Genomic DNA, 26,994 nt, shown 5'->3' with positions numbered 1-26,994 from the left:
GAGGGACGCTGTAGTGGAGGGCTCCACATTATTTTTTATCATCTGGGACTAACGTGCACAGACACTGCACAATTACATTGTTGCCATGGGCACCTGTGCAATGTCAGTGCATGTAAAATAACCCCCGGTGGTCAAAACTGGGCAGAGAAGTTGCGAAGGTTGGATCTGAGGTGAATCTGCTTTTGTTTGAGACACTGCCGCCTCTCTTGCAAAAACTAACAGCATGAAGGGTAACACTTAATGAAGGACATGACTCATTGACCTAGCATTTATGCACATGATATGCCACAGTTTGTCATCATTCAAACAGATATGGGAAAAAAAATGGTATGCGTACAGGTATGATACGTGTGAACAGCAGTAGACTAGTTTTAGTAGAGTGAATAAGACACCAGACTGCACTGACAAATCTTCTTTTTTCCCCCCATACAGAGATTTGATATAGTACTTCAGCAGGAAATGCTTGAAAGGATGCGGCCCCATGGAAACATGACCGTATATCGCTGCAGGATTTGCAAAATCAACTTTCATCTTGTAGGCAAGTTCACTGCACATCTAGTGTACCGGCACCTCCCTTCCAGCTTGGCTAACCGAAGAGGACGACAGTGTCCCTTGTGCAATATGAAATGCAAGAGCAAAGCAACTTTGGCACTTCACCTGAGCAATCATCTTGGTGAAAGAATCTGCACAAAGTGTGGGGCCGAGTTTGGTTGCGCTGCAACATCCATGTCCCATGGACATTTTCATCGAACAGGCGGATACTTTGCCTGTGGATTCTGCGGCAAGAAGTTCGTCTTCAACAGTGAGCGTCAGGCCCACATCCATCAAGAGCACTCCAGACGACGGGGAGTGTAACGTCCACACTCTTCTACCAACGAGTAGGCCACCACAGTGTGTGGAGACAGTGTGGACATAACACCAAAGTTGAACTCTTGATTTTTTGTCTGTTGTTACTTTTTTTTTTTTGGCTGAAAGCTTGAGATATACCTTGAAATAAAGAGTTTGCTGTGGTTGAAAGAAGGTGTTCTTAGCGCTAAACCAAGACCTGCAAAGCAGAGAAAACATAGGTGGAGCTGCTGCCGTGCACTGAATGCAGGTGTAATTTTGTTTTTTAACAGTGTTAAAGGGTCCATTCTGAAGAAAATCTGGCATCTGCATTGTGAGTGAAAAATCCCTGGCATGTCTGTCAGGTGGCAATTTGCAGATGACATAGCTGGGTCCTCCTCTGAGGCATCAGGGTGAGATCGGAATCAAACTTTCCAGGAATGTTGATTGAGTAGGGCGAGCTAATCCAGGGCCACACATGAATGTTCGTATGGCTTGGCTAAAGTGGGGCTTTCTATGTTAGCAGTCTTCACAGTTTCGTAGCTTGCGACTGCATGCTAATGAATATGTGCATGATAATAGAGGTACAAATTAAAGCATGATTAAACAAGTACCAATGTGCATGCATGCAAATGGTAATCCAAAACAGAACCTGCATGTGTTTCAAACTTGTGGCACGAAACTATCAGTTTAGAAAGCCACTTTTTGCACGGACATTAAAACGACACGACCTTAATAACCGATATTCAGCACTATTTTATGCACCTCGCTGGCCTTGAAAGTCAAATTTCAAAGCAAACAACAAATTATGAAGAAATTTCAGGCAGCTATTGCTCATCTTCAGATACCAAAACGTTTGCAGTTTATAAACGCAATTTCTGATGTATATGCCCTCTATATATAGGGAACACAAAACATGTCAAAAAACATGCTTAGTTATAAATGCTACATTTTTAAAATCATGGTTAATTTTGAAAGCATATTTGAATAGATGTTTTCGTCTTTAAAACACTAAGGATAACAAAACTTGTATTTTTCCTGATAAGCAAGTCAAGGTATTCTACAACACAAATGATCCTGAACCAGTTTGGAACTTTTCCTCCCATTTGTTCTGGCTTGAATTCAGTTCCTACATGTAGAAAATTTAGGTTTGGTTTGATGTTACTCTTGCTCAAAAATATAGATACTACATAAAGTACCTACACAGGGCCGTCAAACTCCTGCAATGGATAATATTCTCACACCCCAAAGTGGGACATGGGGGGAGTCTGAATTGCAGGGCATCTGGTATAGATGTGCTCTTTCTTTATCCTATATACACCACAAATTGCTTCTCTTCATTCAGCTTTGCCTAGCCGGTACATGTAATACTTCTGGCTTGAATAAATCTTCAGCAGCCCTTCATTTTTGCAGATGTGCGCTAGTACTGTTCACACATCATGTGCACATTTACTTTAAGCATCAACATTGCTTTAAGTGTTGTCGCTTGAAGCTGCATCTTCTCTGCAGATCACAGCTTATTCATCACAGAAAACACTCTCTCCACTGGTGCATTTGTACCTGGCAAGAACATGCAATACTCAACAATTGCCCTCATGCTGTTGCAAGGTACATCGTTTGTCTCGAAGCGCTGAAGCACCTCCATCTAGCGTTCCCAAACTGGTCTCTTTTGGCTCTTCCATTCATCTAGTTTTTCAGGCATGATGTAACGTGAAACGATGCACACTTCGTCGAATAAATAATCTCGTCGAGATGGATGTGACTGAGCTCTGAAGTTGTGAGCTGCTCATTCCTTTGCACGTCTTTCCAAAGCGGTGCTGACTCCAGAGAGGCCCATGAAAGACAGCTAATTTCATCAATTGGTTGCACCATCGTTCAAGGTAAGACACACAGGTCAGGTAGATCCTTTTTGCCACTTCTGCTACCAATCCTCTTGAAACTTCTAACTCTTCAAGTGTTGTAATCCTGGAACACACATTTGATGGCAAAAATATCTGCTGAAGTTTATCTTGAACCTTGGTCTGCAGCTGGTTCAGAGCTTTGTGGACTTCGATGGCAGTCCTCGAGTCGCCTTCAATTTGCAACACAGTTGCTTGAAAAATGACCGCTTGGCTATGTAGAAAGAAGAGCCAGAACTCTCCACAAGGATTTTTAAAAAGTGCATTAATGAAAGAGGGGCATTTTCTGCCGACAAAAAGAATGACTTTAAAGCCGGAAACAGCTTCAGCACCCTCGTAACAGCTGGCATTAATGCCAACCACCTCATTTTGCTGTAGCCCAGAAGCTGCTGGTATTCCACAGGCGCGAAGTCAGAAAACTCCTTAAATGACTCCACCCACACTGTATAAATGTAAAAGTATGAATAGAGTTCAACGATCACGGCTTCAATGTCAAGCGGCAGATAATCAGCAGCAGTCCGTATGGTGTTGTGCAGAATGTGTACTGCATAGTCAATCCCAATTATCTTTTGAGTTAAAGCACTTTGCATTCTTGAGAAGACAGTGTTCTCCCCATTCTATGCGGCACCACCGAAGCTGCAGGTTGTATTGTCAGCGCTGCAAGCAACCAGCTTTGATGCAATGTTGTTGACTTCCAGTGCTTTTATGATGTACTGGCTCACCATGGTCGAGGTGTCTCACCTGGCAAGGTGTCGATCTCCAGCAGCTTCATTTGCACTCCTGCAGCAGAGGTGAAGTAGCGGACCATTATCGGAAATACTTTCAAATCTTTATAGTTCGGCACATCACAAAGGACAGAGATGAATTTTACATCGTGGAGTTTAGCTTTGACTCTTCTGCAGCAGGAGTAAGTATGTTCATGGCAATCTCTTTGGCTTTCGTGTGTGCGCAGGCAAACTTCTCATCGAAAAGCTTCTGAAGAAGTTTTGAAGTACAGTCCATCGAAGGAAAATTTCGGTTGCGGCGATCATATGATACAAACATGCCTTCGGAAGCAGCCACCTTCAACTCCTTGTCACCAGCATGTTCTTGTCTAATAAACTTTGTTAAGGTGCTGGAAGACGCAGCAGCTGACATATTCTGCTTGTGTTTCTTGGTACCTATGTGTTTTAAAATGTCAGAACGTCCACTGTGGGCAATGGAAAAGTCTGCCCCACATTTTTCGCAGTGGACATCGTGCTCCGACTTTGTTTTCTTCAAGAACGGCAAATTTTAGATAGTTTTCCATTGAACTTCCAGTTTCTTTTAAGCATTGTAGTTGGTGCAATAAAGAAGCATTCAAAACCCCATCGAAAAGAAATGTAAGCACGCTGCATGAACCAACATTGGCATGAACAGGGCTAATGGGTGAATGCTCTGGACCTAGCTTTGACTCCGGTTTGCTAGCTAGCCAACAAAAAGCTTCTCTGGCTAGATCTAGCTAGATCGAGAGAAGAGGCGAATCGCAGGTGCAGCTGTTCCGTATGGTTCCTGGAAAAGTCTTTCTAGGGAGCACAACTATACTCACCATATACTTTCCGTAAGTCGCCTGGCTACAAATGTACTAGAATACTTTGACCATGGCTTGTTCTTTCCATGATTTTGGTAATTTCGGCTGGTTCCGTAGAGCCAGGCGAAGCGGGTGTAGCGAGTGTAGCCAAGGCAGGACAAAACGCCGCCCAACAAGCATGCTGACGGTACAGCAGGACTACACCCACAAAAGAGGGACATGTCCCACCTAAATCGGGATGTATGGTCACTTTATATTGGAGGGCATAGACCACCACACTATAAAGGCTTTTGACTCAGCACTTTAGTAGTCCACAGTGCTCCCTATAATTTTTTAGTTTAACGATTTACATATTCAGTTACTTTTTTCTGATAATGCTTACAACACTGGTCCTAGTGCACCCCAATGGCAGGCAGAATCAGATTCATAGGGTAGTGACCATTAGAATGTTTTAATTTGGGAAGAAAAGTTACAGTAACACGTTGGGATGATGCATGGTAGGATACTTTCATTCATTCAGTTATAGCCTGAATATTCTTGTGCCCACCCTTCTAACAGTACTCAAGGACAATTAAAAATGACAGTGAATAAAGATCAACCAACTCCTTGACCTTCACCTTGCTACAACTATGGGCATGCTAAAAACTGGCTAAGATACAGGCTGCTCAGCATCCTGAAGACCTTCACCTACTACAATTGGACATGCCAAAAATAGGCTGAGATACAGGCTGCTCAGCATCCTGCAAACGTGCAAAGAAGGTGAATTGTGTGATGGCAAATTGTTATCAACAACAGCTGGCTCATAAAAGGTGGGATGACTGGTGCAGTTATTTAGACTCAGTGATGGCCAACAGGACCCTCTGGAGGTCTTTCCATGGCACGGAAGTGGGGCGGCTGATCTAAGATCATGGAAAACATATTACATGCATTACAGTTCGCACCAGAGGAGTTTGCAGATCTGGCTGCAGTCTTCTTCCCGAATCATGCAGTCCACAACTCATCTGCCAACAAATAATGTGGTTGACAAAATGGGGATAAAATTACCATTTAACAAAATGGAGTTATTCACCACTATCAAAGAAGTGAAAGTGGCAGAACTGCACCTGACCATGATCTTCCCAATGAGGCCTTCAAGAATTTAGGACATGCAACTGCCAGCCTTTTACATGTAATAAATGAGGTACGTATGGCAAGAAGAAATTCCGCTTGGCTGAAAACACTTAGTGATGATCTCTATACTAAAGGCAGGGAAACTTCCTACAAGCCAACATTCTATGGCCTATCATTAACACCCACAGTTTGCAAAATTTATGAAAAGATGATAGCCACCTGCCTGTCATGGTGGTTAGGAAGTCAACAAAAACATGAGGCTCAACAGAGTTTGGTACAAGCCATGGCATAGAAACTGGGTTGGCTATAATAGCTGAAGAGGTCATACATGTGAAGGCATACGTGTTACGTGCAAATATGCTTAACACAGAAAATGGACATACCCCTATAGGTCATACAAGCAGCACATAATCTGCTTAAAGACAGGACTTTTTTGTCCAGGTAAATGGACAAATCGGCAATTACACCTCAAGCAGAGGCATGCCACAAGAACAGTTCCACCATCTTTGCTATTAATATTACACTCAATCTGTTGACGTGGAAATTAGCTGAAATACCAGAAATCCAGTTCATTTTTACACATACAATGTCACAATATGGTCTGCTCATAAACACTTTGGGACACAGAATCTTCATCTAAAAGAGGCCTTAACACTATATGAGTATCTATGATGTAGGTATAGATGTCACCCTAACTGTTAAGCCACATTTGTATTTCAAACAAGAATGGCAACAAAAAGATTCACACAGAAGATATAAATCAGGTGCTGCAAGATGTGGACAAGTTTAGAGTCCGTGGCATAGATATGTATAAATCTGGCGAAGAAACACAATGGCCCCACAAAATGAAAAACGTAGCTGCAACTTCTTAAGCTTGATGAAACAAATTTCGTCTAGAGGAGGAGCAGCTCGAATAGAGATGGCAAGAAGTCATGCACAGTCAGCGCTACAGCCCATAATACTATACCAGGCCCAATTCGAAAGAATGATGATAAAACAGTGGGTGAATTTGAAAATAATAAACAGGAACCCGATGCAAACAATCATAGCCTTGCCAACACATACTCCTCCAGGAATTCGCACAGCTGAACACATTGACGGAACTAATTGAGCAACAAGTCGACAACAAACCTGAAGCAGAAGTATGTTACGCCCACAGGATCCTAATACAATGCGGTGACAGCAAACACAAAGGTTGGTTGACCCCCCTCTATGGGAATTCACGACTATCACAACGAACAAGATGACTAAAAGCCGGCATCTCAACCTATAGTTGACGCGACACAATTGGTGAAAGTGAGCAGTTGGAGCGGTGCTGCGGCAGTGACTGCAAAACATACGGCTGTGGTAGCAGCACGCCTCCCATTAGAGGTCATTTCCAGGCCTGCTTTGACATTCAACTCTACATGCAAAGGGTGGAGCTCTGCTCAAAAAGTATGACGAATTATGCCACCTGCCCCACCATTGTGGCGCAGTGGTCAAGATACTTACCTACTGAATAGAGTACCCGCATTCGAACTTGACCGCTAATGGCTGTTTCGATAGGGGCAAAACGGAAAGGCATCCGTGTGCTGTGCAATGTCAGCCAGACGGTCAAAATTACTCTGCAACTCTCAACTATGGCGCCTCTCTGGTTTCACTCCTGCCTTGCTCCCTTCCCTTACAGAGCAGTTCAGCTGTCCACAGAGAAAGTGTGACAGATACTGTGTCTTATATGTAAGTAAATAGATAGATGGATTTATTGAAAGGAAAAGGCAGAGAGGTTGGCCCGAATAATTCAAATCTGGCCTGCTACTCTGCACTGGGGAAGGGGAAGGAGAGAAGAAAGAAGGTCATGATGGGTGACGATGTGGGAGAAGGCATATGAAATATATATACAGACACAGCAGCTTGCTTTACAAACGTGAATCAAGTCCGCTGGCGCTCAAATAACGGCAAAGAGCGCGCACTGCCTGGACGCCCTTCCCCTTGTCCTGCCAAGCGCCCAGCAGCAGTTCCTCCGACAGAGGCCTCTTGTCTAAACGCTTCAAGGAAGCAGCTAGCACATTTCTTTCGTTCGCATACTCTGGGCACACCAATAATACATGGTCCACAGTCTCTGGGATGCCACAAGTTAAACATTCCGGTGAGTCCAGCTGTCCAATTAAATGTAAGTATTTGCGCGTGAAAGCCACGTTTAAACGAAGTCGATGTATCAAGCATGTCTGATGACGCGGAATATCACGCGGAACATAAAATTTAAATGTTCGATCAAGCCTTCTTAGACGGATGTGTCGGGCGTCTGGTTGAGCCCAGTAAGCTGCTGTAGCAATATTCATATAACTCTTTAGAAGACACGTCGTATCCGCTCTTGAAAAAGGCACAGCTGTTTGGAAGCCATTGATGAGTGCGCTTTTCGCTTCAACATCGGCCTGCTCATTACCATGGAGGCCGTCTGTGTTATATGTAAGTAAAAATATGTATAAAAATATGTAAGTAAAAAGCTGACATCTCAACCTGAGGCTGATGTTCATAACAACTAAAAGGTTTAAATATGAAGGGCGGAAAAGAAGCGAGACAAATGGGAGGAGGAGAAAGGAGAAAAGAGGGTGAGCAGTAGGGAAGTACAATGATTTTGTGGACAATTAGCCTGTGGTGGCGACTGCAATCGGTGCAAAAGTAGCATAAAAGTGGGGCGGTGAGGGAGGAGAGTGATGGCACGTAGAAGGAAGCACACTGAAAACAGGGTGCGCGACCTTCCCTGCACGTGAGGGGAAGGCTTGCATTCTTCGGGGTTCATGGTTATCTTCTCTAGCAGATGCCAGGAAGTTTAGCTATAAAGAAGAAAAATTTAGCCTTGACAGCTGGAGTAAGTGGTAAGCGTCGCAGACAAACTTTGAGGTGTTTTGATGATGGAACTGTCTTATCGAAAGCGCCACTGCTTACAAGGGTGCATCGGTGTGCGGAGTCGTCTAGTTATGGTGTGAATGTAAAAGATATCAAAATCCCACTGGAAGCTCGTCACTGGTTTATTTTGAGCACTGTAATTCACAGCGGCCATGACAAATCAGGCTATGCCCGTTACAACGCTAAGCAAGACCGCATGAGTTAAAAAATTTCCACACTGTACAGCAATTATCGCGTCTAAAGCTAATATTATCACAATTTTTAAATTCTGCACTTACCAGCAGTGTTGGAAGAAACAGCATTGGTACCGCTCCTTCACGTGGTCTTGCTGGGACCCCCAAATCACGGACCACATCTGGGTTAAAATTATAGGCATCGGCAGAGAAATGCCCTCCACAAACGTAGATAAATGCTTCCTTCACCAATGCTGGTTGCCCGATGAGATGTAGCCACTCTTTCCGGACATTGGCATCTTGAGGTACTTTATGCAGAATGCTTTTAATACCGTCACTAGCAATACCTTTGCAGCCAGGGATTGCACATTGTCGCAACCCCCCACTCATGTTCCGTCAAAATGACAATGCCAAGCTTTGACAACTGCCTTCACGACATCGGACAGTGGCCAGTCGAACCCAGAGCCCCCAACTCGTCATGCACGACTTAACACAAGATTGTGGGTGAGGTCAACGCCATGGATGTTTAGCGCGATAACGAAACTTCTGAGCTACAGCAAAGGGCAACATGCATCATAGCAGACGATGAAGCTAGTGTGCCTCGATGCGCTTGCTTCCCCCCGCCGCCGTTGCAGAATGGAGACAACCACGTCGTCTGCTACGACGTCCGCCATTACGATGCTTGCTCCATAGGCAGCCACGATCAGCGGAGGGGAGTACACGCATCGAGGCACCCTACCAATGAACTTTGGGCAGAGATATGTCGAGATCATTGTGATAAAATGCGTGCTGCTTTAAAAATATGGCGAGAATACAAAATTTTGGGATAGGCAGTGCGCAGGCCTCAGATTAATATCCTGTATTGTTAACTGGACTTCCTACAGCAGAAAACTACCGTGCAAGCTAGCCGCGTAAATACATTAAAAGAAGGTTTTGTTGGGCTAGTTGGCAACTATTCATCTTGGTTAAATGCACGAAATACAGAGACACGAGTCTCGTCCTCATTTGTTATGTCTGTGTGTTTCCCTGCATTTAAGCAAAAGTGTGTAAAGACCGTTTGGCTTCCAGCTGAAAGACGAATTTCATTCATAGGAGTGGAGAGTTGAGCTTGTTGGTTTACGATCATTGTGGAAATAGCGGTAACACAGGACGGAGCGAGAACACAAAACAGGCACTGTGTGATCTCTCTCCGTCCTGTGTTAGCACTGTTCATTCATTCAACCACATGCCGCCACGAAAAAAAAAAAAAAGGAAAAAAAAAAAAGAACTGTCATCCCACACTTTACTTTCAAATACTGTTTTCAAATCAGTCATCAGCTAGCCCATTTACCGATTGCTGCAACTCCGACTATAAGGCAATGGCCGTGATAGTAAAATAACTCTTTGATGGGGTTTAGTGGGCCGTGTGCAACTGCCAGTCTAGTACTGAATGGTTGTTCCCGGGGTCACGAAAACTGCAATTAATATAGCAGCTTTTTCGTTCGAGGCTGCGTTACTTGCACATTATGCAGATTTTTAAGCGAAAGCTGATTTCAGATAGCTTATTGCTGTACTTCAGGTATGAGGCAGGTCACAAACACACCTTCTTACTTTATTACTTTTAGCTCTATGTGATACTTACTCTGCACTGCTCACATTTGAGAAATCTTTACCATCCCATATTTCAACCAATGTCACAGTCACGGCCCTTTGCAATTTCAAATTGGCTGTGATGAAGCCGTAGTTCAGGGCATCAGGAATAACAACCTAAGGTTTTATCAACCTGCACCGACATCGAACTGGTACACGGCACATTGTTCTTCAGCTCAGCGGTGGAGAGCCATTATTACAGAGTACATGCATCCGGGCGACATTTTGTGTTTCAGTGTGGTTGCAAACGTAATTTTAATCTTTTTTTTTGTAGTGTTTTATATACTAATACTACAATATAAACTACTTCTGGCATATTTTTATTTAGCTTAATTATATAGCATTTTCATTTTACATTACACATTACTGTATTATGGACATTTTCTGCTCAGCAAGCTCTTTCTATTGCTAATTTGAATTTCGTTTTTGTTCTTACCTTACTGTAAATATACAGATGGGGGTAAACAAATTTTTTAATACATATCAGATTATTTTATTCTTGACAACTTTAGTTTTTAACTAATCCTGTCATCGCCATTAAGAATTTTCTGTTGTTGAATGGCCATGTAGCCATGAAATCCTCGTCACTCATCTTTTGTTAGATGTTCAGATAAATCACTGATCATCGAGTGAGGAAAGAAAAGCGAACGCATAGACAATGCGTGATCACAAGGCTCATACCCCAAATCCAGGTATATGGCTTGTATACATAGCAGTAACTACCAATTTATCGTCACTAAATCAGTCATGATGTGTCCTGACATTACATCCTTGTCATAAACCAACATGCGTCATGCTTGGTCATACATCTCATCTCATATGTGCACAAACATGCACGCGCACACCGTCAGAGCTCGACATCGGCACAAGAATAAAATGCTGGGAAACTGCCTCAAAGTGCTCCGATAAGGCAAGCTTTGAGCTTATCTTAGGTTCTACTGCGCCATGCACATACTCATTTCACAGCGCACAAAAACAAACTGCACAAGGCACTGGTAGCAGAGCGCACGCAACATACGCACACATCTTTTTAAAGAACTAAGCATTTTGTGCTGTCCAGAAATAAACGAGTTAAGCACGCAAGCACACATGCCAGATATCAAGGATACAAGAAAGACAAGTACTACAGGAAAAAGCACGAAAATGAACGACTAACTTTACGAATGCAAAAATCGCATACGCTGTACACACACATGTACGGTTTGTAGGTTACTACTTGCCACACTTTTTTACCAGCCTGAGAAGTAGTCTTCACGGTTTTTTTCAGAAATTGGAACATCTTCTAGTCATATCGTGACTGGTTCGAGCACTGGGGCACGCAATACCTGTGAATTTCGCCCCAGAAAACACCATGCCTGCATCTCTCTCAACCACACGCGATGAAGAGTGGGGAGTACAATGGCGGCCGCCGGCCAGAAGGTGGCACTGACCCCTTCAAAGAATGACACCACCCTGCGAGAGGGCAAGTACATCGAGGCACCCTAGACGAAGCAGACGACGAGTGCTCCCCTGGCGGTGCAACAGCAAGCAAGCACACCAAAATGGAAGTTGTAGCGTACGGTGATAAGTGAAAAAATAAAAGTGCGAACCCGCCAGTGGTGACGTGTCAGTGGGCGAAGCCCGTGAAGGAGGTCTTTGCGCCTCCTAAAAAGTTAAGACGAAAGCCGCGAAGTTGCAGATATTCAAATTTTGACTGCGAACAATGTTTTCAAATGCCGCATTAAAAAAAATTCTTGCTGGTTGATTACTGTACAGTGACATTCTTTCACATACTAAGCATAGCGAAACTAGCTACCTCTTTAGAGCGCATTTAACCTTGAAATATTTTTCTTTTCTGTTTATACAACACAAATCTGACACAATTTCAAAATTGCTCCCTTTAGCCTTCACAATCATTGCTTAAAGGGACACTGCAGCACTTTTTCCAAAAATTCAAGCTTTCAGCAGAAACCCAGTTTTCCATGTTGCGAACTTGAATATCAGGTTCAAAATGGCTAGAAGAAAGCAGAGAAAGCCTTTTTTTAGCAGAAATACGTAGCCTGTGCGACGGGGCCCACCACGGGTCGCGCCGCCGCCTGTGATCGGCCAAGACGTCGCGTGACATCTTGAGGACAAGAGAAACTGCCGATGCAGCTTCGTCGTTGCACTGCGTGCTGATCGCAGCTTTCTGCAGCTTTGTGAAAGTCATTATGGCACGCCATTTCAACTTGAATGACCGTCGGTTTTTTCACCACATGTATCCATACAGATGCGCCCAAAAATGATCAGCACTTCTGTTGTCGGGAGCATAGGTTTTGCATGAAAACTTCCTGTGATATAAAGTAAGGCGTTTTGAAAAGTGTCTGTGTGTGTCTCATTATTAGCAGAAACTACATGGCCCTCAGCAAAACTTCGGTGTGAATATTCCTGGGAAGGAACAGCAGCAAACAATGCACTAGCCGACTACTTCCGTCTCAAGCCTCCCGTCCTGCCCGGAAAGTCGTGAAAAAAGGGCCCAAGGCATGGTGTACCAAATACTGCTTTGTGCGCCAGGCGTTGTACCTTGGGGAAACGAAGAATTTTATGGAAAGGTGAAGCAGTAGACAGCTGCCACCAGACAAATGAATAGTAAGCAAAGTGCGGTTGTTGAGCTCTGCAATGCATACGAGGCACTGACGGAGCTATTGTGCTGGAGACCAAGTTAAGCATGCGCAGAATGCTGCTTGTGTCGTGGGACATTTAGTAGATGTAGAAAACTTTTTCTATTTATCATAAGCTCACAATCTAAGTTTAGTGAACTGACGGCCGGCGTATGTTGAAAATCAAGCTGCAGCTCTATCGCACCCATACCTTCATGAGAAAACCATGTTCTGAAATGTCTTAAGAGCCTCATCGGTTGCATTTCTAACTTAATTTGCACCCCCATACAAGACAGGACTATGTCAAATTAGGAGGCAGCAAGTGGGTGAAAAATCATGAGGCCATATATTATGAACAACTTCGATGATTACTTGCTTGGACGAATCGAAGGAAACCTCGCTCAGTGCGCTCCATACCTGAATGTGCCCATACTCAGCTGAGCCTTAGACGCTTTATCTTCTAGCACACTCGTAAGTCTTCCATGATCAAGCATGTTTCGTGCTGGAAAGGATCTAAGGATCTCCCAAAGCCGTCACAACCTAGGTGCGCCACAACAGTGGGCTCTTCTTAATCATCTGCCCGTTCGCAAACATTAGCGCATGTTGCTGATGAGTTGTCCGATCTTTATCACAAAAGCCTTGTGCAAAAAAAAAAAAATAAATAAATAAATAAATAAAAAAATAGACGCAAGTAAAACCACATGCCGATGCTGTCTGCTCGTCCTATCGCAAGATAGCACTCCGTGAACAGATCACAATCAAGGCTAAACACGACTGTTCACATCTAAATGAGACCTGAATAGTCAGAAAGTAATGGAACTACAATCGGAAGTACAAGCCTTACCTCCTTTTTCTTCCTTTAACACCTTCCTGTCCGAAGGAAAAGGGGTGGTTTTTGGGCGGTGTCATTAATTTTTTTTTTTTTAAAGAAAACTTGCTTGGCACAGAAGTGTCTAGTATCAAATTGTAGAGGAGGAATTCCTCTTCACAATGGTATTAGTGACAATCCATATATTTATTTTATAAGCGATGAAAAAAAAACTATCAGCAAAAAATTGTGGTTAAAAAAAAAACACAAAAGTATCAGTTTTTGATACAAATAAACAAAAAATTTCGAAATATACGTTTTTTACAAGGACCAATGCAACATTAAAGCAAATTCTAGCTTTCTGTGTACAGTATTCGCTGAGTTAGGAAAGAAAACAGTAGTCAAGGTCGACTACACTGAGGTCGACCTCTGGCCGTCCTCTAGCGGAAAATACTGCACTGTGATATATATCCCTGCGCTGCCGGCAACAAGTAATACTACCCAAGAGACGTCACCCTGCAGATAAAAGTTGTGACCTTCAGAACAATGATCTCTTCCGATCAGCGCGCAGCAAAAGCGAAATTTTTGGGGGGAGCAAACGCGAAACTTATCGAGGCAGAGCTGTCCACGTTGCGGGTTGGTTTGACACAGTTTCGCTGTCAGCGCTAAAGTCTGAAGAGCTGAATCTGTCTTCTGAGTCATCACTGCTGCTGTTCGCATCCAAAAACGAGCTCTCTGATGCGTCAACCTTTACGGAAACGGCCATTTCTGTGTAGCGGGAGCGCGACATCGACACCATGATGTAAACAAGGGGCGTCGATCACATGACTCCAGAGACCATCTGGACAGGTACGGCACAGTGGAAAAATTAAAAGCAAAACTGAGAGAAGGGTTCTTCCATTTCCCACTGGATGACCGCACTTGTCAAGAAGTGCTTTGAAAGCGGGAAAATTCAAATCGTGCAACCATTGATAGTGGGCTATCGATGGGAACAGGTGCAGACAGGAAAGTGTTAATAAGCACGGTTCTAGAGAATGGTGATTGGCACGACTCTTTTACGTGAGGAAATAGAAGGAACTGCGTCATGGTTTAGCCCAATAGTTCATGATAACCCATAGCCCATGGTTTATGACAAAGCCCAATAGAGATCAAATTAGGAACAAACTGCGCATAGTCACAGTCACGAAAATGCTTTGAGTAAAATGCTTACTTTGTTAAAACATTAAAATTTCATGCTGGACAAATTGGCAGCTAATCCCGATGTAGGTTTTTTAAGCGCAAAGAAAAGGACAAGAGAGGCAACACACACACAGGGACTGTATGTGTGTGCGTCGCCTCTCGTTATTGTCTTTGCGCTTAAAAACCCTACATCGATATTTACTCTGGTCGGGTTGAATTTATTTTTCTCAGCAGCATTACATTGCGCCGCAAGCTTTTGACATTAAAACGATGGAAGACGACATCGCCGTGCCCACAGATGTTCACGCATACGAACAATGCAGAGCTGTGTTGTATCGGGCGCACGACGCTAAGTTGACATGTTTCGTACTTATGCAACCCACGCAAGACAAGGAACAGCGCACACTGAAAGCTCCCTCGGGTGGCTCTGAATGCCACCGGCTCCTCAAAGTGACATCACAACTGACGGAGAAACGAGGTTTCTCTCTGCTTTTCTCCAATGTAGCAGTCACGCAGGGCGCAAGATTTGAATTGCATGCTTTGTATCGGCGTTTGCACACATTTTTTATGCATAATTGAAAAAAACTCCTAAGACATGATCAACAAATAACCTACAGTCCAGCCCACTTTATAACAGCCGCAGATATAACGAACGCTCACTTAGTACGAATGAGGGCGGTGCTACCGTCAAAATATATATTGGGGCAATGGCACAGTGTCTCACATAGAACGAACTGTTGTGGCCTCAACACTCGGTTAGAGCAAACGTGAAGCTGCCAGGCCCCCGTAGTTGACCGAGCCGGCGGTGTTTGGCGCGGTTTCGCTCAACTGCGAACCCGCGGCAGGCGAATTTCGAGCACTTTGTGTTCCCCTGACACGACGCGAACACAGAGCGCACAAAGCGTCCCCCAGCGCTCCTTTGCGGGTAAAATAAAGTAAAAAAAGAAAGAGCACGCATTGAAAAATGAAAACGAAAAAGCGCGCGCGTGCAGTGACGAAAGAGAAAGTGGTGCCGCCCGCGTCGCTGTGATGCCCACGTGATGTGAAGGTGTGCTACCGGTGACGCTTCATCCAATGCTTGTTGATCGCGATTGATGTTGCCATGCCAGTTTGCATCAGCTTGCTTGCCGCCGTGGAGATGTTGAAAGCGGCGAGGATGGAACTCACCGCGGAGTGCATAGCAAATTGCTTCCGCAAGGTGGGTTTTATGGGCCCAGGCACCGAGGACGCCATAGATCACCCACCGGAAGGTCGGTCACACGAGGACTTGTGGTAACGCGTCGTTGACACGCAGCTGGCCGGACGTGACGTTGCCTGGGACGATTTCGTTTCTGCTGACGATGCCGACATTGCGGAGCCATGCACTGACGAAGCTATTGTGCGTGAAGTGCGAGCCCTTCCTGACTGTCCAGAGACCAACGAGGACGATGATGAGGATGCTGCTCTACCGCCGGTTGCTGTGAACGCTTCAACCGCGATCGGTTACACCGCGTCGCTTAAGAACTCGTGTGCAGCAGAGGCTTAGCGATGAACATATTACCGCGCTGGAAAAATTAGAAACGGCAGTGATGCGATCAGCTTTGAAGAAGCAGACATGTATCACAGACTTTTTTCAAAAGTAAAGTTAACTTTCGTCTCGCTCGCTCTTTTTGCCCGTATTATAGGTGGTCCACTTACTACGAACTTTAGATACAACGAGCAAACGCCGGGTGACGATCAAGTTCGTTATAAGTGGGCTGGACTGTATTTCAAAAGTCTAGAGTATTACCACATTTGAAAATCGTTGCAGTGTCCCTTTAAAATATTCCTTTTTTTCCAAGGACAGTCACGGACTGGAATCCGCTTACCAAAAATGAAATTTTACAGCAATCTCTGGCATCATTTAATAGAAGTCGAAGTTTGCCCTAATATCTGCTTAGCTGTAATATTACAATCGATTTCCTCATCTGGTTTAAATATTTTTGTTACTGGCTGGTTGTAATAGCCGCACTACGCATCATTTTGTTTATTGTTGATGAGCATTTGCTAATTATTGCTCCTTTACGCCTGACTTTTTTGCCTCAATATTTGACGCCTGTACAATTTTCTTTTTCTGTATTTATGTACACACCCTGTGAAAACCCCTTGCAGGACTGCAGTATTCTAACTAAATAGAATAAAGAAAACAAAGATATGCATTCAGACACACTAGACACAAGACGGTGCTGAGAACACTGAGCAGAGAAAAGTTGACAATCTTACACACCAAGTTCCAAACACTAATGCAACATCCACCAGGCTTCCTTTTGAAGACTGCTCTGCCCTCCCCCATCTTAGCAGTGAAGTACACGTGCTGTCGTTCCCTCCTGCACTTCCCCCTCCATAACTTATAGACTTGATGAAGTATCCCTTAGAAGGATAAGGACCGGAGCAGCCCTTACCCCGTCGGTCGTTTGCCAATGGGCTCTGAAAGCATATGACCCGCCAGCTGGCCGAAGTGTACCACACCAGCTGCAGAGGTGGATTCTCATCACCTGCTGTGGACTTATGTGGCAGAGATGAGGGTGTCAAGGACACAGAATCTACAGGAAGTGGGACTAACGGTGACAAGGGAAGAGGATTTCCTCTAGTAGCTGCCCGACAACAATGACAACAGGAGCCTTCTCCAATTCCTGTAAGTAAATTCTTTACATGATTTCATATAGTACACCTTATAACAAGTTTGTTAAATACAAAAAAAAAGGTACATATAGCTCGTTTGGTTTATAACTGATTTCAGCAATCCATCAACTCACACCAGAAATGCAGCCCAAACATTGTGCTTGTTATGCAACTAACTCACAAGATATAATCATTCATTGCCATACTGTGAACTCACTCAAGCTACACTTAGGCGAAGAAAAAATTAGCCGTGGTTCAGCTCTGGTTAAACCTAGATGGAAGCGGAAGCTTTTTTTTTTGCCTGGCTAATCCTGAGGCCAAATCATGGGGAACACTTAATCTCCGCCTTTAAGCGTATGACTTGATAGCGTAGGCTTGTCTATCAGCCCACATACAAGGCTTTGCTTTAACAAAGTCGTATCAACGTGCCAGCGTGGCCTAGGCGTAACGTGAATGGAAGAGTTTTGGCAGACCGATTCTGATATCACCCTTCCCACATTAAATGAACGGCCAAGTTGGTAGCAGCGGCAAAACGTAACGTCGCACAACCTTAAGTAAGTGCACGGCCATGTCAGCTGTCAGCTACCACCTTTCACTGGTCCTACCGACACTGACGCTGAAGGCTCGAGCTGGCTGGCGTAGTGAACTTTAAAACTGCATGCTAACAATGCCACAAGCCTTCTTATCCAAGAATTTGTCTGAGCAGTATTTTGTACAACATGCCACAAAAGCACAGAAACAGAAAGAGATTTATAAACACAGGAATAAGCACCAGCTGCTTCAAATGTTTGCAATTGCTGACCATCATGTCACACACTTTTGCAGCCACACAAATGAAGTTGAAACGATGCAAATTCCAGCAGTTCTACACCTCACTTTCCTTTCCAATGATCCTGTATCCCAATTGGTAACAGGCAACTCCGTTTTCTTTTTTAACATTTTGAGTCGATAAACTACATTTCAATTTATTTCATTGCGTGATGTTAGTGATACATGCATGACAAATCATCTGGGCCCTTAGCCTTCTCAGCTAGACTTGGGCCCATGCAGTGAGTACAATAATAAATGTAGCGGGACACTCGGAAATACAGGTTTTCAACAGAAAGTATACAATAGTTATATAAAGAATCGGATGGTATTCCTTACAACCCCTCTCTCCAGCACAAAAAGTTTTAAAAAATTTAGAAATTTGAAATAGTATAAACCAAAAACTAAAACTGAAACTGAGTTTTGACCACAGAACATCACAATGAAAGGGGGTGTTTCTGTCCTTTAACAGGGATAATAGCCCTCTCCAAGTTGCACAAAGAACCACACAAGAGCACAGCCAGTCTAGGCCTTCCACAAGCGAGCTTGAGCAGCGCAGCGGCACTTTGTCGTCCTTATCCTCGTCTTCGTGGTATTCTCGCCTACTTCATCCTTGTCTTCGTATATCCTCGTGTAGTTCACTACAATTTCCCCCGGGGCGAGGTGGAGCCATCCTGGCGACCTATGGTGAGGGCAAGAGGAGCGGATCGTAGTACGTTTTAAGGCGGCTCACGTGCACAGTTTCGCGGCCGCGATGACGCATGTCCGAAGAGGTAGTGAGTGGCTCCACGATGTAATTCACAGGGGAGGTTTGACGGATAATGCGGTAGGGGCCGTGATACTCGGTTCGAAATTTTGATGACAGTCCCGGTGGGGTGCCGGGAACCCAAAGCCAAACAAGGGATCCTGCAGGAAAAATGTGTGGCGTCTCATCTTTGTCGTGGTGATGCTTTTGGCGGCCTTGAGATTCCGATGTAAAACACCGGGCCAACTGGCGACATTCCTCCGCATGTTTGGCAACGTCTGAAAGGAGAGTACACTCGGAGGAGTCAGGACGATATGGTAAAATAGTGTCCATCGTGGACGACGCCTCACGCCCATAAAGGAGGAAAAAAGGGCTAAATCCAGTAGTTGACTGCGTGGCAGTGTTGTAAGCGTATGTCACGAAAGGAAGAACAGCGTCCCAGTTTGTCTGATCGGCGGCAACGTACATCGTCAGCATATTTCCGAGAGTACGATTGAAGCGCTCAGTCAGCCCGTTAGTTTGAGGGTGGTAGGCCGTTGTGGTCCGATGTATGACGCGACATTCGGCCAGTAGAGCTTCAACGACGTTGGATAGGAAGACGCGTCCTCGGTCACTTAGCAGCTCTCGCGGTGCGCCGTGGCGAAGAACAAAATGATGGAGTAAGAACAGGGCAACTTCACGGGCAGTAGCGGCGGGTAAAGCGGCGGTCTCGGCATACCGGGTGAAGTGGTCGATGCCGACGATAATCCACCGGTTCCCAGAAACCGTGCAGGGAAGTGGCCCGTAAAGGTCAACGCCAATGCGGTCAAAAGGCCGGGCCGGGCATGGAAGTGGTTGTAAGGGGCCAGAAGCACGAGGTGTGGATGACTTCCGGCGCTGACAGGCGATGCAGGAGCGGACGTATTTGCGAATATAACCGTACATGCCGCGCCAATAGTAGCGTTGAGAGATTCTTTGAAACGTCTTGACGACATCAGGATGGGCACACTGAGGGTCGGCATGGAAAGAGGCGCAAATTTCATGTCGTAAATGGCGAGGAATGACGAGAAGCCATCGTCGACCATCAGTCATATAACTGCGGCGGTAGAGAAGACCATCTCGTAGGGCAAAGTGTGGTGCTTGACGGCGTAAAGCCCGAGAAGGTGCAGCAGCGTTAGAAGTGGACACGACGTCGATAAGAGAGGCGAGCCACGGGTCTTTGCGCTGCTCCGCAGGCATGTCAGCGATGGTTAGAGAGGAGAGGACGGGATCAGCCGCCGTAGAGCAAGCAGGTTCGTTGGAGAGGGGAGAACGAGACAGTGCGTCGGCGTCCATGTGTTTACGGCCAGAGCGATATATAACGCGGATGTCAAATTCCTGTAGGCGGAGAGCCCATCGTGCGAGGCGGCCGGACGGGTCTTTAAGAGAGGACAGCCAACATAACGCGTGGTGGTCCGTGACGACGTCAAACTGGCGACCGTAAAGGTAGGGTCGGAATTTCGTCAATGCCCACACAATTGCCAAACACTCCTTTTCCGTAACTGAGTAGTTGCATTCGGCTTTAGAGAGGACACGACTCGCGTACGCGACGACGTATTCGTGAAAACCGTTTTTCCGTTGTGCCAAGACAGCTCCGTGGCCAACGCCACTCGCATCAGTATGGACCTCGGTGGGTGCTGTCGGGTCGTTGTGGCGAAGGATTGGTGGCGAAGTCAAAAGACAGCGCAATGCGTTGAACGCTTCGTTGCACTCGACCGACCACGCAGTTAAGTCATTGTTTCCTCCGAGTAGTTTCGTCAGGGGTGCAATTATTGAAGCAAAATTCTGCACGAAGCGCCGAAAATAGGAGCATAGACCTATGAAGCTTCGAAGTTGCTTGAGCGAAACCGGCTTAGGAAACTCCGCCACTGCGCGCAGCTTGGCCGGATCAGGGCGAACACCTTCCTTAGAGACGATGTGCCCCAAAATAGTCAACTCCCTGGCACCGAAGTGGCACTTCTTGAGATTCAGTTGCAGGCCGGCGTCAGTAAGGCAAACCAAAACTTGCCGCAAGCGCTCTAGGTGCGTAGCGAAGTCGGTGGAAAAGACAACAATGTCGTCCAAGTAGCTGAGGCAGATGTGCCACTTGAACTTCCGCAAGATGTTATCCATCATCCTTTCGAATGTGGCGGGCGCATTGCACAGACCGAAGGGCATCACATTAAATTCATAGAGGCCATCCGGCGTCACAAATGCGGTCTTCTCTCTGTCACAGGCGGCCATTGGTACTTGCCAGTAACCTGAACGTAAATCAAGAGATGAAAAGTACTCGGCACCTTGGAGGCAATCAAGAGCGTCGTCTATACGCGGAAGGGGGTAATTGTCCTTGTGGGTAATCTTGTTGAGGCGCCGGTAGTCGATACAAAAGCGAAACGAGCCATCTTTCTTTTTCACTAGCACCACTGGTGAAGACCAGGGGCTTTGTGATGGACGGATTACACCACGTTGTAGCATGTCCTCAACTTGCTCATTGATCACGCGACGCTCTGCCGCTGACACACGATAGGGGCGCTGTCGAAAAGGCGAGTTAGAGCCGGTCTGAATGTGATGCGCGACTGTGGAAGTACGGCCGAGAGGTGTGTGGGCGGAGTCGAAGGCGAAGCGAAATGTCTGTAAAAGGGCCACAAGCTGAGTCCGGTAGGTGGAAGGAAGAGCGTCATCGATGGCGGTTCGGAAGAAGTCGTCTGGCAACGTATCAGGCGTCGGATCGGACTGTAGTTGCTGCGGTAGGTCTCGGAGGCGTCCAGGTCAGAGAGAAGGTGGGCTGGTTGAATAGAACCCGGAGATTCCCCACGTAGCAGAGTAATCGGGTGGGGAGACGGATTGTAGATGAGTAGCTTCGTGAAGCCACCGTGAACATCGAGAACAGCAGATGGCAGCGGCAGGTGCTTGCGGTGGATGAAGGATGCAGACGGCGTAAATAAAACACTAACGTCTGACACAGCAGGACACAAAAGAGGCACAAGGGCACAAGCCTCTGGTGCTACGTCGACATCTTCAGCGATGGTGAGCTTTTGAGGACACACTGAACGGTTGTCGTCGGGCAGTGCGTCGCACAGTGCAGAAAATTCTACTTCAGCTCGGGCGCAATCGATCACGGCGTTATGTTTAGACAAGAAGTCCCATCCGAGGATCACGTCGTGGGAACAAGATGACAAAACGACGAACTCGACACTGTACAAAATACCTTCAATGACGACACGCGCTGTACATGCTGCTAAAGGTGCAATTCTCTCTTCACTGGCAGTGCGGAGTGACAAACCGTTAAATGACGTCGTAACTTTTCGTAATCGTCGGCAGAGTTGCTCATGAATCACTGACACTGCAGCACCCGTATCGACCAGCGCATATACGGACAGACCATCGATAGAAATCATTATAACGTTCGTGGGAGAAATATGAGGCCTTGAGCTTTTCGCAGAGTACGCAGTTCTTGCCTCAGGAACCGCGGAGCTTAGTTTCCCTCATCAGCAGGGGTTGGTCGCCGGCGCATTGGTGACAGTGACCTGCGACGTGGAGAAGGAGAACGATTGGTCGTGTACGAACGCTGTTCGGCGGCATATGCAGGAGAAGACGGAGTAGAACGAAGCAGCGGTGGGGAGTACTCCGAAGACGCAGGCTCGGGACGCGCAGCCATGCGGCGACGGCACCGACGGGCCACGTGTCCAGGGCAACCACAGTAGTAACAAATTGGGCGATTGTCAGAAGTACGCCACGGGTTGTAATAGCGCGGAGTCGCAGGATGAAGCGGAGCCGTTTGAGGAAGCGGTGCATGGCGTAGGACAGGCTGCACGGGTGGTAACGGCTCAGGCGGAGGCCGCGCAGCCACTGCCGCGTAGGTCAAAGGGGCTGGGACAGACGGTTGGCTATATTGTAGTGGTGCTCCGACGTATGTCAAAGGAGCGACGGCAGGAGCTTCAGGAAGCGTAGGAAGTGCTTCTGCGACTTGTTCGCGGATGACTTGCTGCAACTTTGGCGCCAAAGAAGAGGAAGCGTCAGGACGATGGGGAACGAGGGACAGTTGACGGGCAACTTCTCGAATGAACTGCTTGATTTGTTGCAGCAAGGGGGACTGTTCTGCGTCAGCTGTTAAAAGCTGCAAGAGGCTCCTGGTGTGAGAGCGAAGAACGAGTGATTTGACGGCGCTTGCGTAATTCCTCAAAATTTTGGCATGCATTGATGACGTCGACCACGGTTGCTGGGTTTCTGGCCAGAAGCATCTGGCACGCGTCATCGTCGATTCCTTGTAAAATATGACTAATCTTGGCCTGTTCTGTCATTGAAGCGTCCACGCGCTTGCACAGATCTACAACATCTTCAATATAACTCGTAAAATTTTCGCCGGGTAGCTGTGCACGGCGGCGCAAGCGTTGCTCAGCGCGCAGCTTGCGCACTGCAGGCCTACCGAAGATATCGGAAAAAGTAGTCTTGAAAGCAGACCACGAGGAGATATCGGCCTCGTGGTTGCGGAACCACAGGTTGGCAACGTCCGTCAGGTAGAATATCACGTTATTTAATTTGAGACCGTCGTCCCATTTGTTGTGCGTACTGACCCGCTCATATGATGACAGCCAATCTTCCACGTCATGGTCGCCGGTTCCGCTGAAGATAGGAGGATCACGCTGGCGCAAAGCTCCAGCGCAAAAGACGGCGGATGAGGGGCCGGTTGAACTGGGGGTGGTAGCGTCGGTCATTGCTTGTGTCGGGAGTGTGCGGCTTCGAAGCTCCAGGACGGCAGGAAATCCTGACCTCCACCAAGTGAAAGGGGGTGTTTCTGTCCTTTAACAGGGATAATAGCCCTCTCCAAGTTGCACAAAGAACCACACAAGAGCACAGCCAGTCTAGGCCTTCCACAAGCGAGCTCGAGCAGCGCAGCGGCACTTTGTCGTCCTTATCCTCGTCTTCGTGGTATTCTCGCCTACTTCATCCTTGTCTTCGTATATCCTCGTGTAGTTCACTACAACAACATAACCTATGAGGTAATGGATACTGCCAGAAAACCTATCTTGTTCATATCGATCAGCTAAACTGGCGACGGTAAATGACAGCTTGGGTCCTTATTTAACTGAAATGACCAAAAGCAACCTTGAATTTTTTTTTTACCAAAAGCAGCACAAATATGGACGGCGTGCGTCCAGTGATGTCTATAGAAATCTGACTGAGGCCACGAAATGGGGCATTTCAAAATTCATTTGCGCTGCAACAAAACATCACCTCACATGAAATTTGGAACAAAGGACCAAACTGTGCAGAACCACAGCTGGTCTCAATGCGCGCGCTTGCTCTTTACGGCCTGAGCAGGTGGCAAGGGGACAATGAATTTTTTCTGCACTTCGCCACCACTGATCTCTGCAAGAGGGCGCTGCAAGCCAACCCATGCTAAAGTCACTCGAGTGCCAGTGACTTTAACCCGTGCTAGGGGTGCTGCAGCGGTGCTGGGGCATGTTTAGAGGAGCAAGTCGGCGCACACATGGGCCCATTTTTTTGCGTGCTGGTTTTGCCGCTCTGCGTGTGGACAAAATGTTTGCTGTGTGCTTCAAGGTTCGAGCACCCTGCTGAGAACACATTTCTCAGCAAGTTTCTGCGTTGGACTTTTCATGAGTACTCGTCTCAAAAACTTGTGAATTAGTGGCTATGGCGTACTGCTGCATGCAGTTTAGTCAGTCGCGGTCTGGAAAGACACCCGGTGTGAAAGACTCCCGGTGTGTCATTTCACCAGTTTCCAGTTGACCAGGAACTGTGCTCCAAATGGCAAAAAAACATTTCCCTGGAAAATCTTGTCATTAATGACAAATCACCGTCGACAACAGCATGCAGCAAACACTTTGTGGAGCGAATACGTCAGTGATCGCAAAACAAGAAAACTGGTTCCTGGTGCAGTGCCAATTGCAATTGAAGGGCAATCTTCTTACCTAGCACCCATTGCGAAGAAAGTGTGTAGGACCCATTTAAAACACCGCTGCTTCTCAGAAACCCCCAAAATGAAAGGCAAAGTCAGAATGCAGTTCTAGAGTCGCCAGAAAATGAGACCAAGCAAATAGCTAGCATAGGCACGCAAACAACAAACAATGATGTGCAGCGAGCAGGTCGATACCTATGATAGCGAGGCTGCGTTTACAGGTAGCATACTATCGCTCCGATTGCTCAAAAGGCGCAGCAGGCATTAGAAGCAGAGAGGACAGTAACCTCTTCATTTCATGACGACAAACGCTACTCAGCTCTGAAAAATATTGCTCGAGACGCCGAAAAGAGAGAGAAAATGGCCATTTTCCTGCTTCACCAAGTTGACGGATACCAGAAGAAATTCCAGTCATAACCGAAGAAGTAATCAGAGAGTGTATCATATGACGCTTTCTTTCGCCAAAAGGCCATGATCATGCCTGTACCAACCTGGTTACACGGTCACAGACGAACACACTGTAGTGCTGTCAGTCCCAGCTCAACTTCTTCAGGAATGAGTGGTGCCATGAAAAAAAGGTTTATTCATGAGGCTTCCTTTCTCAGCCATAAACAGCACATGACCTCATTATTAATCGATGAAGCTGCAATAAAGCCAAAATGCATACGCGACCGGAAATCTGACGTATTTGGGATCAGAGAAGCCGGAAAACAGTGCACTGCGTACCAAGAACAGAACACTTGCTAACCGTGTCCTATGTTTTGTGCTCCATGAAAGGCCAGTTCCTACAAGATCTCGTGTTCATACTTCAACAAGCTGAGTGGGCGACTTGCATGCATGGACGAAGGACATCATCTCTGCAGCTGAGGAATGCAGCTGTGTAGTGGTGTGCATTGTTACCGACAACTACTCAGCAAATAGAACCATGTTCAAGCTTCATGGGGAATGGTTTTTTGCTAACCGTAGTGAAGCATCCTCACAATGATGAAAGAGAAATTTTTTGAAGCTTCGATCCTTGCCATGTTTTCAAGAATGCCTGCAGCTAATTTGTCAAGAAATATTACGGGCAGCAGAAGGACATTTCGATAAAGTTGGGGAGAAAACGTGTACCCATCAAACTTTGAAAGAATTGCGCGCTGTGCAGTTATTTCCGCCTTAAGTGACTGCCGCTCTCGAACATCTCCAGCAGAACTTGCGAATCAGTTCTCTTCACTTTCAGGGATGCCAAATCGACTATCAACTTTATGAAATTGATGACGAAATGGTTCGATATTGATGACACAACATATAAGGGAAGTGGCTGTAAAATGCCAATCTCGAAAGATGACGATAAATGGCTACTGTGGCTGCAAAGTGAGTTCTGCAGCTACATGAAAAATAATCAGGAATGTTCCATTACCACTGGCGTTGGGAACTTTGCAGAAGAAATGTACAGTGCCCTCATTCAGCACAAAATCTACAATAGAAGTGACCCAATTTCTGCTAAGAGGCATCAACTACGTCCCAAATAGGATATTTAACCCTTTCGCTGTCGGGTGTTTCTGGCTGTGACGCACCCCCACTGTTGGCTTGGTTTCAGGGAACGAGCATGGCAATTTATTTTTAATTATAATTGCTATACAAATAACACAGTCAACGAAATATGCACATTTCAGTGTTCTGCAGGTGTTGTTAAGTAACATCATCATCATTATCAGCCTGAATATAAATTACATAAATGAGGATAATGTAAGAAAAAAAAGACTGCTCAATATTTCTTGAGAGCCCGAATCCGAGCTCGGCTCGTATTCAAAATCAGAAGAGTCATCGCTCCAGTCCGCAGTCGAAGGTCCCGCGCAGTCAGCCATTCAAAAGTAACCGCGCGCACGGAGGGCGCACTTTTGGTGGCCCGCACAACGGAGATAAATGGGACGTTGTGAAATCAAGATAACAGAGGGTGCTGGAAAGAGGCTAAAACAACATCCTTTGCTGCTGCTAGCCACTAGCAAGGGCGCGGCAAGAGAGAGAGCGAAAGCAGCGATTGAGTCATGTGTCGACCTATTGGAGAGGCAACGGCTAAGCCCCTGAATGTGACTGGTCGTAGCAGACACGCCAACAGAATACAGTCGAACCCGGTTATATCAAATTTTGATTATATCGAACTAACGAAATATCCCCTTGAAAATCCCATGTAAAAGTATAGGAAAGCTGCGTCATATATCGAACTCAAT

General features: G+C 46.1%; 1 pseudogene; it reads right to left on the bottom strand.

The window, feature by feature from the left end:
• Positions 1-3,460: 3,460 nt before the first annotated feature.
• LOC146201595 (uncharacterized) lies at positions 3,461-4,036 on the bottom strand (annotated as a pseudogene).
• Between the last annotated feature and the right edge of the window lie 22,958 nt (positions 4,037-26,994).

This window comes from Amblyomma maculatum, chromosome 1 (assembly GCF_055883805.1).
Source record: "Amblyomma maculatum isolate TAMU_Amacu chromosome 1, ASM5588380v1, whole genome shotgun sequence".
Lineage (NCBI taxonomy): Eukaryota > Metazoa > Arthropoda > Arachnida > Ixodida > Ixodidae > Amblyomma > Amblyomma maculatum.
The sequence above is the reverse complement of the archived record's forward strand: the minus strand, read 5'-3'. Positions and strand labels throughout refer to the sequence as shown.